At 36.7% G+C, this 14,619-nt stretch overlaps 1 pseudogene; it reads right to left on the bottom strand.

Annotated features, from left to right (window-relative positions):
- Window positions 1-528: 528 nt before the first annotated feature.
- Window positions 529-14,402, bottom strand: LOC128563302 (metalloreductase STEAP1-like; annotated as a pseudogene).
- Between the last annotated feature and the right edge of the window lie 217 nt (window positions 14,403-14,619).

Below are 14,619 nucleotides of genomic sequence, written 5' to 3'. Positions count from 1 at the left end.
GTATGCCCAACAAAGCAGACAAATTCAGAAACAGCCAACAAATATGACTTGGATATGAACAGTACTGTTTTATAGTTATCATTAAATAAATATAGGATCTTTGATTAATCAAAGATTAATTGTCCAGAATTGGTTCTTATTATTCACACTGTGAAGTGACTAGCAATCTGGTGAATTATACTGAAAGATAAAAGATATTTGAAGGCCATCAGATATTAACTCTTTATTAATTTTGCAAAAAATGCCTGGTTAGTTAAATATTTTAAGTATACTTATAAGTTTAAAAGTCAATTACTTTACTGAACCCCCCCCCCAAAATTAGCAACTATTATTTCATTTACTAAATCACATAATGTGCTTTTTTCTTATGAGAATTTCTACCCATCTTAGAACCATACATAGATATTTACCTCCAGACAGACTATTTTTTCAACACAGGGTTTCAACAGGAGTTTGGGGTATTGATATTATAACAGAAAGGTGACTTGTTAGGTGACTTAGACATTTTTAAGAGCTTAGTCAACATTGTCATCCTACCTGTTGGTTTGCCCAGTTAAGCAACTTGTATCTGTAGGATCCCCACTCTGGACAGGATATGCTACTGGAATTTCAGGTTCTTGGTCTCCAAGGACCACAGGATCAGTGGTAAGTCAGGATTTATTTACAGAAACCAAAAATTACAACTACAAAAACCAAACCTCCTGGCAGAGAGAACCCAGGAGGGGAACAAGCTCTCCTGCTTCCTCTTCGGGGTCCCACTTCGCTTGGCTCAGGAGTTTACATAGTGGCAGGGGGGTTGTTCTCCTAGGGTGTGGGTCTTGTCAGTTACAGTTAGCTGTCCAATGAACTCTCAGGCCTTAGAAACTGACAGGAAATCCACCAGTCAGAAGTGCCTGTGCTATCTCCATCCATGAAATTGACCAGCCAGAAGTGCACGTGGAGGAGACAGCAAGGCACCTGTCCCCCTGGCAGGTGTCCCGCCATTCCAGCAAGCTGGTTCCTCCATCTGCAGGAGCATCAACACCTCCAGGGCTAAGGCAGCAGGTCATGGTGCTGCCTCGTCCTGCATCAGATAGACTATCAATTGCACTCAGTACAGCAAAAAAGAAGCTGAAGCCCAAATGGCTTTCTTATTAACATCCACCTATCCAACCATTACGAAGTTGTTCAGGTGCAGCTATCACACCTGGAAGATAAACCAACACCAAGGAGGTGATGGAAACCACTGACAAGTCTTAGCTGATAACCAGGATTGGAATTTTGTAAAAATATTGTTGATGGGAAGTTCCAAAAGCATGAATTATTTCCCTCAGAAAAGTGTAAATAAATGTCAGGGATGATATAATGGCAGATATTTTAATTGGCAAGTGCCATTTTGGAAAGAATTCCTGTTTATTCTGAAGGGCAATCAAATTCATCAAAATGCTGTTGTTGGTGTAAATGCAAAAGCACAGGGTTTTTTAAGCATGTTGGTCTCTCCTGTGTCCTTACTCTACAAAGGAAAGAAAATAAACATTGATATTAATTTTTTCAAGTATAGTATTATAATTAATTGTATACATATGTGTATATTATATGTATGTATGTGTATAAACATAGAATATACAATTATAATTAATTCTAATGAATTAAATTCATTCATTCAATTTATTTTTATATTTTTAGGTAAGCTGACACATTTTCTAAGAACTGCTACTTTAAACATTTTTTGTATTCTTAAATAGAACGGAAACTCCATGAATGACCCCTCCCTACTTTGACCACCTCCTGAAGGTGACCTAATTTTCATAGACCAGACGTGCACCACACGCACATGCCAGTACAGTGGACCTAGTCCCTCATGTTGACCACCTCCTCATGTTGACCAGTTTATTACGGTCTGTTTGGGTGGTCAACATAGAGAGGTTCTACCATAATTTAAAGTGTATTGGCTTTCAATGGAGGAATATTTTAAAATTTTATTCTTCCTATTCTCCTGACACATCCAGTCATATTTCTCATATGGAACTGTCTCATCACTTCTCTGCTTGTGCAAAATTAATTACATCACTGATGAAATGCATTTGCTTTCACAATAAGTGATATTCTAGAACTTCTTGAATAATGAAGAAAAATTTAACTATCCCACCAATATTCATAAATCCAGGTATTTGATAGATAAATCCCATTGAAGAGGTTGTAAAGAATTAAGACTAAATTCCCTGACTAGCCAAACAATGTGAGTGATTTGATCTAACCGTTTTGAGATCCTATTTAACATTTTATTTCAGAGAGGGGAAATTATCAGAATTTTAGTGATACGTCCTCTTTCTATCAGGTTAGATAATGAAAATAAATTCATCATCACTGGCATACCTAGAGTTCCTCATGTAGGAAAAAAAAATGGGTTGATGTTCATTTACTAGCTGTAAAATGCACTGTAATTTCCCTATTTTTTTCTTCTGTTTGAAACATACTCTATGCTTGGGACCCCTCGCCTCCACATCCTCCAATACCCACGCATAGACACTTCTCTAACCATTATGTCAAAATGCCATTATCTCTAGGTGACTGTAGTTCATTCTAGAACAGTGGTTCTCGACCTTCCTAATGCTGTGGTCCTTTAATACAATTCCTGTAGGTCGCGACCCACAGGTTGAGAACTGCTGTTCTAGAACATTAGATCCTTGCGGATAATACCTTGAACTATTTTTACAAGAAAAGATGTCTTTGAACATAATTCAAAGGGTTGATTACTTAATAACAACAATGACAAAACATTTATTTGAGATTGATCTAATAGTAATTTAGATAAAATTACATTAATATTTACTCAGCAGCTAATCAAACATAACACAACTCTCTATTCCATATATTATGCAATCTACAGTTATAATAATGATACCTGAATTTGAGTTCAAAACTATTTGCCAGCCTTGGAAGCTACATTCATACTCATTCAGGATATTCTGTTGTCCTTGTTGGATATTCAAACCACAGGTTATTTATACTACTGAGGACCTGTTATGTGTCAAATTATAACAGGTACCCAATATACATATTAACCATTTATTTCTTTTTTATGCTTTTTATTAATAGACTTCATAACAGTTTTAGATTTACATAATACTTTAGCAGGTAGTATAGAGTTCCCTTATTGTCCTTACACAGTTCTTTCCATTACTAGCATATTATGTAATGTGCTTCATCTGTTGTAATTAGTGAACTCAAACTGATACATTATTATCAACTAAATTCATAGCTTCATTCTATTTCTTCTTTTTTTTTTCTTTTATAATCTCATCCAGGATACTATGTTACACTTATAAGTCATTTCCCCTTAGATTCCTCTTAAAAGGTGACATTATCTGACTTTCCTTGTAATTAAAGACATGGGCAATTTTGAGGAGTACTGTTCAAATATACAGGATATCCCAAAAGTTGCCCCTAAAATCACCATACACAGGAAAATGGGAAATTGTAGCTAAATGTAACTTTATTTACAAAATATTCATACAAAATTTTACAAAAGGTGGCCAACATGTAGAAAAAAATACATATATACATATTTTAAATATATAATAATATATTTTAAATATAGTATATATATTTTATATAGTATAGTATACATAGTATATTCACAGCAACCTCAAACTCTTGGACTTAAGTGATTCTTTTGCCTCAACCTCCCACGTAACTGACTACAGGCACCCGCCACAATGCCCGGCTATATATTTTTGTTGTTGTTGTTGTTGTTGCAATTGTCATTGTTGTTTTAGCTGGCCCTGGCCAGGTTTGAGCCTGCCATCCTCAGTGTATGTGACCAGCGCCCTAACCACTGAGCTACAAGTGCTGCCAGAAAATATTTTGTAAATATTTTATTACAATTTTTTAATGAATGTTTTGTAAATAAAGGTACATTTAGCTACAATTTCCCATTTTCCCTCTGTATAACTACTTTAGGGATGATTTTTGGGACATGCTGTGTTGTAAGATGCCTCCATGTTGGACATTGTCTGATGTCTGTCTCATGATTAGACTGGAGTTATGGGATTTTAGAGGAAGATCACTGAGATAAAGTGCCATTTTCATCACATCATTTCAAGGACACATGCTATCAATATGATCTGTGATATCCTTATTGCTATGGATTACCTGGCAGAGGTATTGTTTGTAAGACTTCTTCACTCTGAAGTTACTCTTCCCGCATCCTCTGCCCTTTCTGCACCGTGCTCTTTGGAAGGAAGAGCATTATGCCCAGCCCACATGAAAAGAATAGGGAGCTATGCCCTCTCTCTCTTTGGTAGAATATCTATGTAATTTATTTGTGGAATTCCCCCACGTAGAAGATTGGTCTCTTCTCCTCCATTTATTAATATTCAATAATTTATATCAGTGTGGGCCCATAAATATTTATTTTATACTTTTGGTTATAACCAAATCCAATTTTGTGTGTTTTGTTGTTCTGGTTGTTCCAGCTTTGGCCACTGGAAGCTCTTTCAATTAGCTTCTGTGCCTCAGACGTATCTTATGCTCTGTGTGTGTGAGTGTTGAGCACTTCCTTAATTTCTTAACTTCTGGCACTACAAAGTTCATTTTCTATATTTCTTGCCCCAGTTTTTAAATCAGCCATTTCTTCAGGGAAGCCTAATTTCTTTTCATGGACAATGGTATTAAAAAATCTAGAATTGAGGACCACATGTGTTTGTTGCTTACAAGGAGTCACTCTTGAAGATCCTCTCAGCTAACAAAGCAAAGCAATGTATGATACCAACCGTGGATTAACATATACAAGGACCCAGCAGTATTTCCACAGGTAGCCGTCTATATCCATCTCAATAAAAATATAGCTTCTTACTGATACCTTCCATTCTAGCCTGTCACCACACGTAGACCATTCTGACCTCATCTTTGTGCTTATCTGTAAATTTCCACCCCAACAATAAGAAACTTGGCTCACATAGATGTAATCTATTTTTATCTAATGGTTCCATCCCAATATCTACATATAGCAGTGTAAAAATTATACCCCCATAGAAAATGCCTTCAGAGTATGGTGCTTACATGAAGTTATTTATAATATTATTTTGGTCAGCATCTTTTCTTTCATTCACTTCATTGAGGTTGTTTCAAACATTTTTAATACAGTTCTATTCTCTTGACACAATATGAATTTTTCTTGAAGTTCTATTATTTCCTAAATGACACTTTTAATGCATACATTAATGTTCAGCATTGATATAACATTGTATGGATTTGACAAATATCATGCATCTACCATTTTTATATGCTAAAAGATAACTTCATGATCCTAAAACTCACCTGTGCTTCCCCTTCTCCTGCTCCCCCTTTCCTCCCTCTGAGTCCCTAGCACCACCTACCTTTTTACTATCTCTATAGTTTGGGTCATTCCCCACATGCCATATAATCGGATCATACAGTACGTGGCTTCTATCCCTTAGCAACATGCAGTGACAATTCCTCCATGTCTTCTAAAGGCTTGGTAGGTAGCTCATTTATTTTTATCTCTGAATAATTTTCATTGTATTGATGTATCACATTTGATTATTCATTTGCAGGTGAAAAATATCTTGGTTGCTTCTTGTTGTTGGTGGTTGTGAAAAAAGCTGTTATAAACATTTGTGTTCAAGTTTTGGGGTGAACATAAGTTTTCACCTCAATTTGGTAAACACCGAGGGGTGCTCTTGCTGGATCAAAAGGTAAGACTATGTGTAGCCTTATGAAAAACCTTTCTTCAAAAGTAGCTGTAATATTTTGCATCCCCAACTGCAACAAGTAAGAGCTCCTCTCTCCGTATACCTTCACCAAAGTTAGGTATTGTCAGTGTTTTGAATTTTAGTTATGGTAATAGGTGTGTAATGGTATCTTATTATTGCTTTAATTACCTAATAATAAATGATGCTGAATAGCATTTCATGTAGTTATTTGCTATCTTTATATCTTCTTCAGTGAGCTGCTTAATATTATCTTTTGTTCTTTTTTTAATGTGGTTGTTTGTTTTCTTTGTTGAGTTTTAAAAAGTATTTTTAATTTATAAATATGTCTTTTTAAACCAGGTATGTGTTTTAGAAATATTTTTCCTAGTCCGTGGCTTATCTTTTCAATCTTTTAGCAGTATCTTTACAGAGCAAGCTTTAAATTTAACCAAGTTCACTATACTAGTAGGAATATTTTCTTTTATGGGTCATGCAAATCATTTAGTTTGAAAAGCACTCTTATGGGGCACTTTTTTTTTTTGTATATTTTATTGCTGAAGAAACATGCTCAGATCTGTTAAATAACTAGTCTTATTTCATCCAGCTGTTAAATACTAGAACTGAGGTTTAAATTAAACTTTTATGACTCCACACTTTGTATTATTTATTGTCTTCCTGTTTTCCTTCCTGCTAAAAGATTTAAATATTCTATGTGATGGACTCAATGCCCAATTTTATTAGTATATTACACTGTATGTATAGGGTAGTCAAAAGCCTGGACATTTGAATGTGACAGGTTATTTTCTCATCTTGAATATATAGAGATTGTTTTTAAAGCATTTTTAGAATTGTAATGAAAAGTAAAAGAAGTTTAACTATATGTAACAGGTGGCAAGATATAGTCACAAATTAATTTAATTAAGTTGTAATTATCATCATCTTGCTTATTATCATTTCATGACATTGTCACTATTACTACAAATATCTGATACATTAAAAGTTTACTGCTGGGCGGCGCCTGTGGCTCAGTCGGTAAGGCGCCGGCCCCATATACCGAGGTGGTGGGTTCAAACCCGGCCCCGGCTGAACTGCAAACCAAAAAATAGCTGGGCGTTGTGGCGGGCGCCTGTAGTCCCAGCTGCTTGGGAGGCTGAGGCAAGAGAATCGCTTCAGCCCAGGAGTTGGAGGTTGCTGTGAGCTGTGTGATGCCATGGCACTCTACCGAGGGTGATAAAGTGAGACTGTCTCTACAAAAAAAAAAGTTTACTGCTTCTTTTTTTTTTTGTAGCAACAGAGCCTCACTTTACTGCCCTCGGTAGAGTGCCGTGGCATCACACGGCTCACAGCAACCTCCAGCTCTTGGGCTTATGTGATTGATTCTCTTGCCTCAGCCTCCCGAGCAGCTGGGACTACAGGAGCCCGCCACAACGCCCAGCTATAAAAGTTTACTGCTTCTTATATGTGGGATTTAGGTGCTTTCTATATTTTGTTAAGTAAAAAAAGAATGCATTTCTGTAAACTTTTGAGTTTTGGTTTGGGTTTTTGAATTAATTTTCTTTTCTGACCTTTTTTTTTTTTTTTTTTTGCAGTTTTTGGCTGGGGGGCTGGCTTTGAACCCAACACCTCCAGCTTATGGGGCCGGTGCCCTACTCCTTTGAGCCCTTTTCTGACATGTTTTTGTTTTTTTTTTTAACCATCATGAGCTTTACCTCCTCTTCTGCTGATACTTTTATCACTAATTTCTCTTTGATAATGTTCACTTCTGTCCTGTAAGCTAAACTATTTCAGAATTTTCTGGTTATGAGTATGTCTCATGTATTAGGCTGTGGAGGTCGTTTTCCTCATTAGAAAATAGCCTGTTTTGACAGAGATGACAAACTTTAAGAAGGAACATCTGGAAGACCTTCATTTCTGGAAAAAAAACAAAACAAAATACTATTACTGTCTTTGTAGTCTGTAATGTCTCCCTTACTTGGGCATACTCTGTTGTTACCAAGGCATACTGTATAAAATGTAATTTACTTCCAAGGCACAGGGCACTGGAGCTGTGGCCTTGGCAACAAAAATTCCATGAATGTGGTTTCACTATTTAGCCCCATTGCAGCCACTAGTCTCATCTCTTTCTTTAAACTTTTACATGCAAAAGCTATTTTATCCAAAGCATGAAATTCATGTTGACCTCTTTGCATGGATTTGCTTCTATTTTGGTGCTCTGCACCTTTAGTCCTAGTGACTAAGTGATAGGGAAATCCATGAGACAGGGAACAGCGCCCATTTTGTTTTCCATTGTTCCACTAGGCTCTTAAAAATGTTTTATAAATGAACAAATAAAGTGACACTGGGAGTAAAGAGATAATGTTTTGACTTGGTAATGTGTGCGGTGAATACTTGCTAAGTAGAAATGATGTATGCTCCTGATAATCTTGTTTTATTGTCCATGTTGGTTTGTGAGTATTCCCACTGCAGCTTTTTGTAGTTCAAGTCATTTCTTTCTCCCTTTCCCTCCTTCTCTCTTTCCTTTGCTCCCTCCTTTCCTTCCTTCTGTTCTTCCTTTCTCTTTCCTTTCTTCGTTCTTTCCTTCCCTCTTCATTCCTCTTTTTCTTTTCTCTCTTCCCTCCCTTCCCTCTTTTTTCTCCTTTTTTAAATTTCTAAGTATTATGGGCTGTAAATGTTTTTGGGTGCATGGATCACTTTTGTAATGCCTAAGTCAGGGTTATAATTGTGCCTGTCACCCAGTGTTTCTTGTGTCTTTTAGGTAGGTTTCATCCATCCTCCCCCCAGTTCCCCCAGCACTCTTCTCTATGCACATGAGTGCTCATAGGTTAGTTCCAATTTAATCGTGAAAATGTGTGGTGTTTGCTTTTCCATTCTTGATGTAATTCACTTAGGAAAATGATCTCCAATTCTATCCAAATCATTGCAAGGGGAATTGCATCAACCTTTTTCATGGCTGAGTAGTACTCCATGGTATACATATACATTTTCTTAATACACTATGAATTGATGGACACTTGGGTTCATTCCACATCTTTGCAATTGTGAATTGTGCTACAATAAACATTCTAGTGCAGATATATTTTTGATAAAAATTACTTCTTTTTTTTTGAGTAAATACCCAGTGGTGCGATTGCTGGATCAAATGGTAGGTCCACTTTTATTTTTTTGAGAAATCTCCCTACTGTTTTCCACAGATGTTGTATTAATTTGAAGTGTATGAGTATTTCTTTCTCTCTGCATCCCTATCACCAACCCTCCCCAGTGCTCCTTCTTTGGGGGCTCCATGAGAGCAGGGCACATGCTGAAGTGGAAGGACATCCAACCTGCTTGAGCACACCAGAGGCGCCCTTCTCACTGGCACGGTCAGGGATGGATCTTCAGGGCCCCAGGTACTGGCCTACAGGACTCATAGTGTTGCTCGGGGACATGAAGGGGAGATTTGTGAACTAATCTTGAGAGGTAAGGGGGTACTCATGGGCAGAACTGAAAGGGAGTGCAGTGTGGGTCCCAGCTGAAGCATACTCACAGCACCACTCTCCCCATAGGAAGGCCGCGGTCTCAGCCCAGGCCCAGATCCTGGGACGGATCTTCCAGCCCACAGAGTAATTACGGGAGAGTCTGAGCTACTGCCTGCTAGCCGATGCCACCGGGAGACTGCAGAGGAGAGGAAAAGGGAGAAGAGGAAAACCCACTCCTGACAGCCACACTGTGAGTCTCAGATGGCCCTGTCTCCACAAGCTGACTTTCTGTTTGGGTGGGACCACGTCCACCCACCCTCGGCAACTTTCCTCAGAAGGGGAGAGCAGACCTTTAATCCCTGCCAAGCATGTACCTTGCCAGTCTCTGCAGAGTTGGAGAGTAGGTTCACCCAGCCCTGCAGGCCCAGCCACACACCCCACCTCTGTGTGGCAGAGAATAAGGCAGTGCTTTTCAGCCTTTTTTGTTTTTATCTCAAAGCACACTTGAACCTATAGTTAAACTTCTGTGGCACACTTAAATTACATTAAAAAAAAAAAAAGGAGTAAAGGCCAGGGTGGCTCATGCCTGTAGTCCTAGAGCTCTGGGAGGCCCAGGCGGGTGGATTGTTTGAACTCAGGAGTTCGAGACCAGCCTGAGCAAGAGCGAGACCCTGTCTCTAAAATTAGCCGGGCATTGTGGTAGGTACCTGTAGTCCCAGCTACTCCAGAGGCTGAGGCAAGAGGATCGTTTGAGCCCAGGAGTTTGAGGTTGCTGTGAGGTATGACGTCCTGGCACTCTACCAAGGGCGACAAACTGAGACCCTATCTCAAAAAAAAAAAAAAATATATCGTGCTTTGAACTTCTTTTGAAAATAATTTAATTAATGATCTTGTAAAATTTTTCACTGGACAGCTAAGATCTCACAGCACACCAGTGTACTGTGGCATACCAATTGACAAATCACTGGAATAAGGACTCACCAGGAAGATCCAGGGCCCCACCCTCCACCTGGAGCTTTCCAAGCCCCCAGTCTCCCGAGGAAGAGAGCAGTGCCAGTCTCAGGTTTTAACAACAGCACTGCTCTGTCCTTCTGGCAAGTGCCTCCGTTTAATAGGCAGGTGAATTCTCTTCCTTCCTTCCTCCCTCCCTCCCTTCCTTCCTTCTTTTTTTCCTTCCTTCCTTCTTTTCTTTTTTCTTTTCTTTTCTTTCTCTTCACTTCTTTTACTTTCTCTTTACTTTTTTTTTATTTCTCTCTTCGCTCCCCACTTCCTTCCTCCCTGCCTTCCTTCCTTCCTCTCTCATATCATTTTTTCATCCCTCTCTTTCTCCACTTTCTACTGTCTTTTCGACACAAACCAAGTAGTAAATACAAATCAATTGTCACACTGGATTACAAAGATACAAGTAACGTGATAGAAAGATATCTCAAGCCAGAGGCACAGTGAGCGCCACACCCAATTTGCTGATCCAAACAAACTGGGAGATAATGTATTTTGTTGTTTTCAACTGCTAATTTTTGAGTTAATTGGCAACACACCTATGGATAACTAGTACTCTGTTTTTCTTGATGTTTCCTAGAACATGGCAACCTTTCTCATTTACATATTTAGGATTTTATTGTCCAGTAAGAAAAATTTAGTTCAATTATACCTTTATTATTTTTGCTAATAAAACAGTTAAATTTTTTTCCTAAGCATACCTATTTCTTATATTTTCCTGTTATCATGAAGATTCTCAGATTTGTATAACATTTCCATGATTGTATTTTATTTTTTAGAACTCAGATGTGTGGATTTTTCCCATTTTGTATAACACTTTTATTTTATTACTCCCAAACTATATTTTTTAATCTATTTTATTATTTTGAGTTTATTACCCTATATCCACTCCTATCCACCTTGCCCCATAGACATCTATTAAAACATTTATTTAGATTTGGGTTTATCTTTGTAAATTATATTGTTTGGCTGAGCGTTTGAATGTATGGTAGTACAGCTGTGATGTAATTTGTATTCTCTGATTTCACATCCAACTCCATGTTTCTGGGAGGCATTATGTCACTATGTATGAGACTAGTTCATTAACTCTGCTAAAGACTATTCTGTTATATGCACATACTATGGAAATTCTATATTTCACTTGGTCATCCAAGTGATCTCCAACTCTTGTTACCAAATCCAGTGCTATAATCTCTGTATGGACCTATGTGAGCATTTTGGTGGCTATATTCCTATGGTAGGTTTAGCTAGGCTTAGGATGTAAATACACCTATTTTCATTAAATACTGCCAGACTACCCTCCAATATGTCTGAACCAGTTGATAGTTCCACCAACGGATTTTGAGGTTTCTTATTTCTCTAACTTCTCAGACGATTTTTCTTTACATCAGTTGTATGAAAATTATTTTTCTTCACATCCATTGTGTGAAAATTATGGTTTCATGAGGTCCCTCTCCCAACCATCCTTTCTCTGGTGAGTAAAAAGTTATTTCCTTCTTTATTTATAAGAAAATCATTTATTTGGCATCTATCTACTTACTTTAACCATTTTTAAAAAATTAGGTTTCCTGTATTCTTGACCACCTGAAGAAATTCCTTGGATATATTAGATATTAATTTTTGTATATTTTACAATTTTTTGGTAAAAATATTATTTCTTTTTTCTTATTTTTAACTGCTTATAGCATGCAAGTTTTTGAATTAAAGTTGTTAATTTTGAGAATGTTGAATTGATTAATTAAACTCTATTGATTAAAATATTTTTTATACTATGGTTAAAAAGATATTTTTCTTCATTTATATTAGATATGGAAGTCTTTAATTTACTTAGAATCGATTTTTTACATTTTGCAATGTATAGATAATGTTGATTTCTCCATATAAACAATAAGCCAATCTTTCCAATACCATCTAGAACTAAATAATTCTTATATTTCCTCTTAATTTGTTATGTGATGTCTATCTAATATTCTTTGTCAACACAAATACCCTTATTATTTTAAATTTTAAATATCTTAATATCTAGTAGGGTAAATTTGTCTTTTATTAATTTAAAACATTTCCTTAGCTACTGATAAAATTTTATTCTTCTATATAGATTTTTAAATTTAGTTTAATTTTTAGAAAAGTTCTCACTGTGTTACCCCAGCTAGAGAGCAGTGGCTCCAACATAGCTCACTGAAAGCTCAAACTCCTGGGCTCAAATAATTCTCATGCCTCAGCTTCCCAAGTAGCTGTTACTACACGTGTGTGCCACTGTGGCCTATTAAGTTTTCTATTTTTTGCAAAGATGGGGTCTCACCATGATGCTTAGGCTAGTCTGGAAATTTTGGTCTCAATAGATCCTCCTATGTTGGCCTCTCAAAGTGCTAGGATTACAGGCATAAGTCACTAGATTGAGCCCTATATGAATTTTAGAATTAGTTTGTCAATTAATAAGAATCTTTCTGGTGTTTGCGTTGTTATTTAATTAATTTACAGATTAATTAGGGTGAATAGACATCACATTAAGTAATGTTTTGCCATTCATGAGCATCACGTCTCTTTTCATTTATTTAGGTCTGTTTTAATGTTCTTTAATAGTCTTAACATACTCATCATAAAGGACATCTATGTTCGTGGTTAGGTGAGTTTCTAGAGAATCTTATTAAATGCTATAATTTCTAGATAGTTAAGTTTTGTAGGTAAATCTTATATCAGACAACTTTGCTGAACTCTCCTATTTGTTTTATTAATTCATTGAGCCTTTTGGATTTTCTAAGTAGTGAGTTATATAAGAATAATTTGACTAATAATTCATATTTTATATCTTCTGTTACTAAGTAGGAGTTATATAATAATAATTTGGCTAATATTTCATATTTTATATATTCCGGTTTTACTTGGGTTTTTATATATTATTTCTGTTAATATTTTCTTATACCTATTTTAGTAAAGTATTAAACTTATTTATATTCTTGATCCATCTGTTGCAATACTTTTGCTTCAGGTCCTTTTTTTTGCTTGATTTGTTGTATCTCATTATTTTGCCTTGTAAGACTAGATTCTTTATGGGCTGTGGAATTATGTCCTAAAATAAATGTTTGAGGAAGTTAGAAGGCCACACATTAGTCTGGTGAGAACAGAAGGAAAGACTTGATGCCTTCGGTAGAGATGCTCAGGCACAACAAAATTCCAGCTCATCAGTCTTGTCCCTCCTCAGCTCACCTTCTGATCCCTGAGGAGCAGCAGCCCCTGAAGGGTTTGTCTCCTTTCAACTTGAACTGTTCAGAGGTGAAAGAGTGAAGGAGCAAATGTCCAAGAAATACGCTTACTTTCTGCAAATTCTCACCCTGGCATATTTTTGGCTTCCCTGATTTTAAATCTTTTGACAACACCCTAAGAGGTGTATATATCATAGATTGCTTCAGGAAGAAAGAAGAAAATCATTGGCATAAGACAAGAGTGTGGAAAGGAAAAGAGGAAAAGAAATCAAACTGCTTCTCCCCAGGTTATTTGCCCAGAACATTGTCAGCCACCTCTTGAGGTCTCTTGATTATATAAAGTCAGGGGACAGCTATCACATCACAGCTGGTATGAACAGCTTGTGTGCAGTTGTACCAGCACTCTGATCACTGCCCTTATCTCCCAAATATTGTTGTTCTGAGGAGCCATTTAGCAACTCAGATATTTCTTGTTTGTTGTTGTTGTTGCTGTTTCCTTGTTTCTATATTTCCCTCAGTAGCTTAACTAGGGTTCAGAGAAGGAACTAGAAGCCCATGCTATTCCACAATCTTGGCAGAACCCTAGGTCTCATTTTAATGCCATTTTTTAAGCCAGGTTTCTCTCTCTCTCTCTCTTTCTCTCAGTGCATCGGACCTCCAATACTATAGCTAAAGAATAGTCATAGTTTTCTTCATTGTCTTCGTTCTCTTTTTAGAGGCAATTGCCACAATTTTCTTAATCAAATGTAATATACTTGGTACAAGTTTTGGTGGATGACCTTGAGGAAATTCTCTCACATTTTCATGGATAATTTCAAAACTCTAAACAGGTTTTACATTTATATACTTTTTTCTTGTTTTGTTTGTATAGAATTAGGAGGTACATGTACAGATTGGTTACATGGATATACTATGTGATGAAGTCTGGGCTTTTTGTGTAACTCTTACCTGATCAGTGTACCTAGTATCCACTAGATAATTCCTAAGCCCATACCTCCCTGTAATCCTTCCAGATCTCCAATGCATATTATTCCATTCTTTATGTCCATGTGTACTCACTATTTAGCTGCTGTTTTTTATTTTATTTTATTTTATTATTAAATCATAGCTGTGTACATTAATGTGATCATGGGGCACTATACACTGGTTTTATAGACGATTTGACATATTTTCATCACACTGGTTAACATAGCCTTCCTGGCATTTGCTTAGTTATGGTGTTAAGACATTTATATTCTACATTTACTAAGTTTCACATGTACCCTT

The sequence above is a fragment of the Nycticebus coucang genome, chromosome 13 (assembly GCF_027406575.1).
Source record: "Nycticebus coucang isolate mNycCou1 chromosome 13, mNycCou1.pri, whole genome shotgun sequence".
Classification (NCBI taxonomy): domain Eukaryota; kingdom Metazoa; phylum Chordata; class Mammalia; order Primates; family Lorisidae; genus Nycticebus; species Nycticebus coucang.
This window is presented reverse-complemented; position numbering and strand designations above follow the sequence as displayed.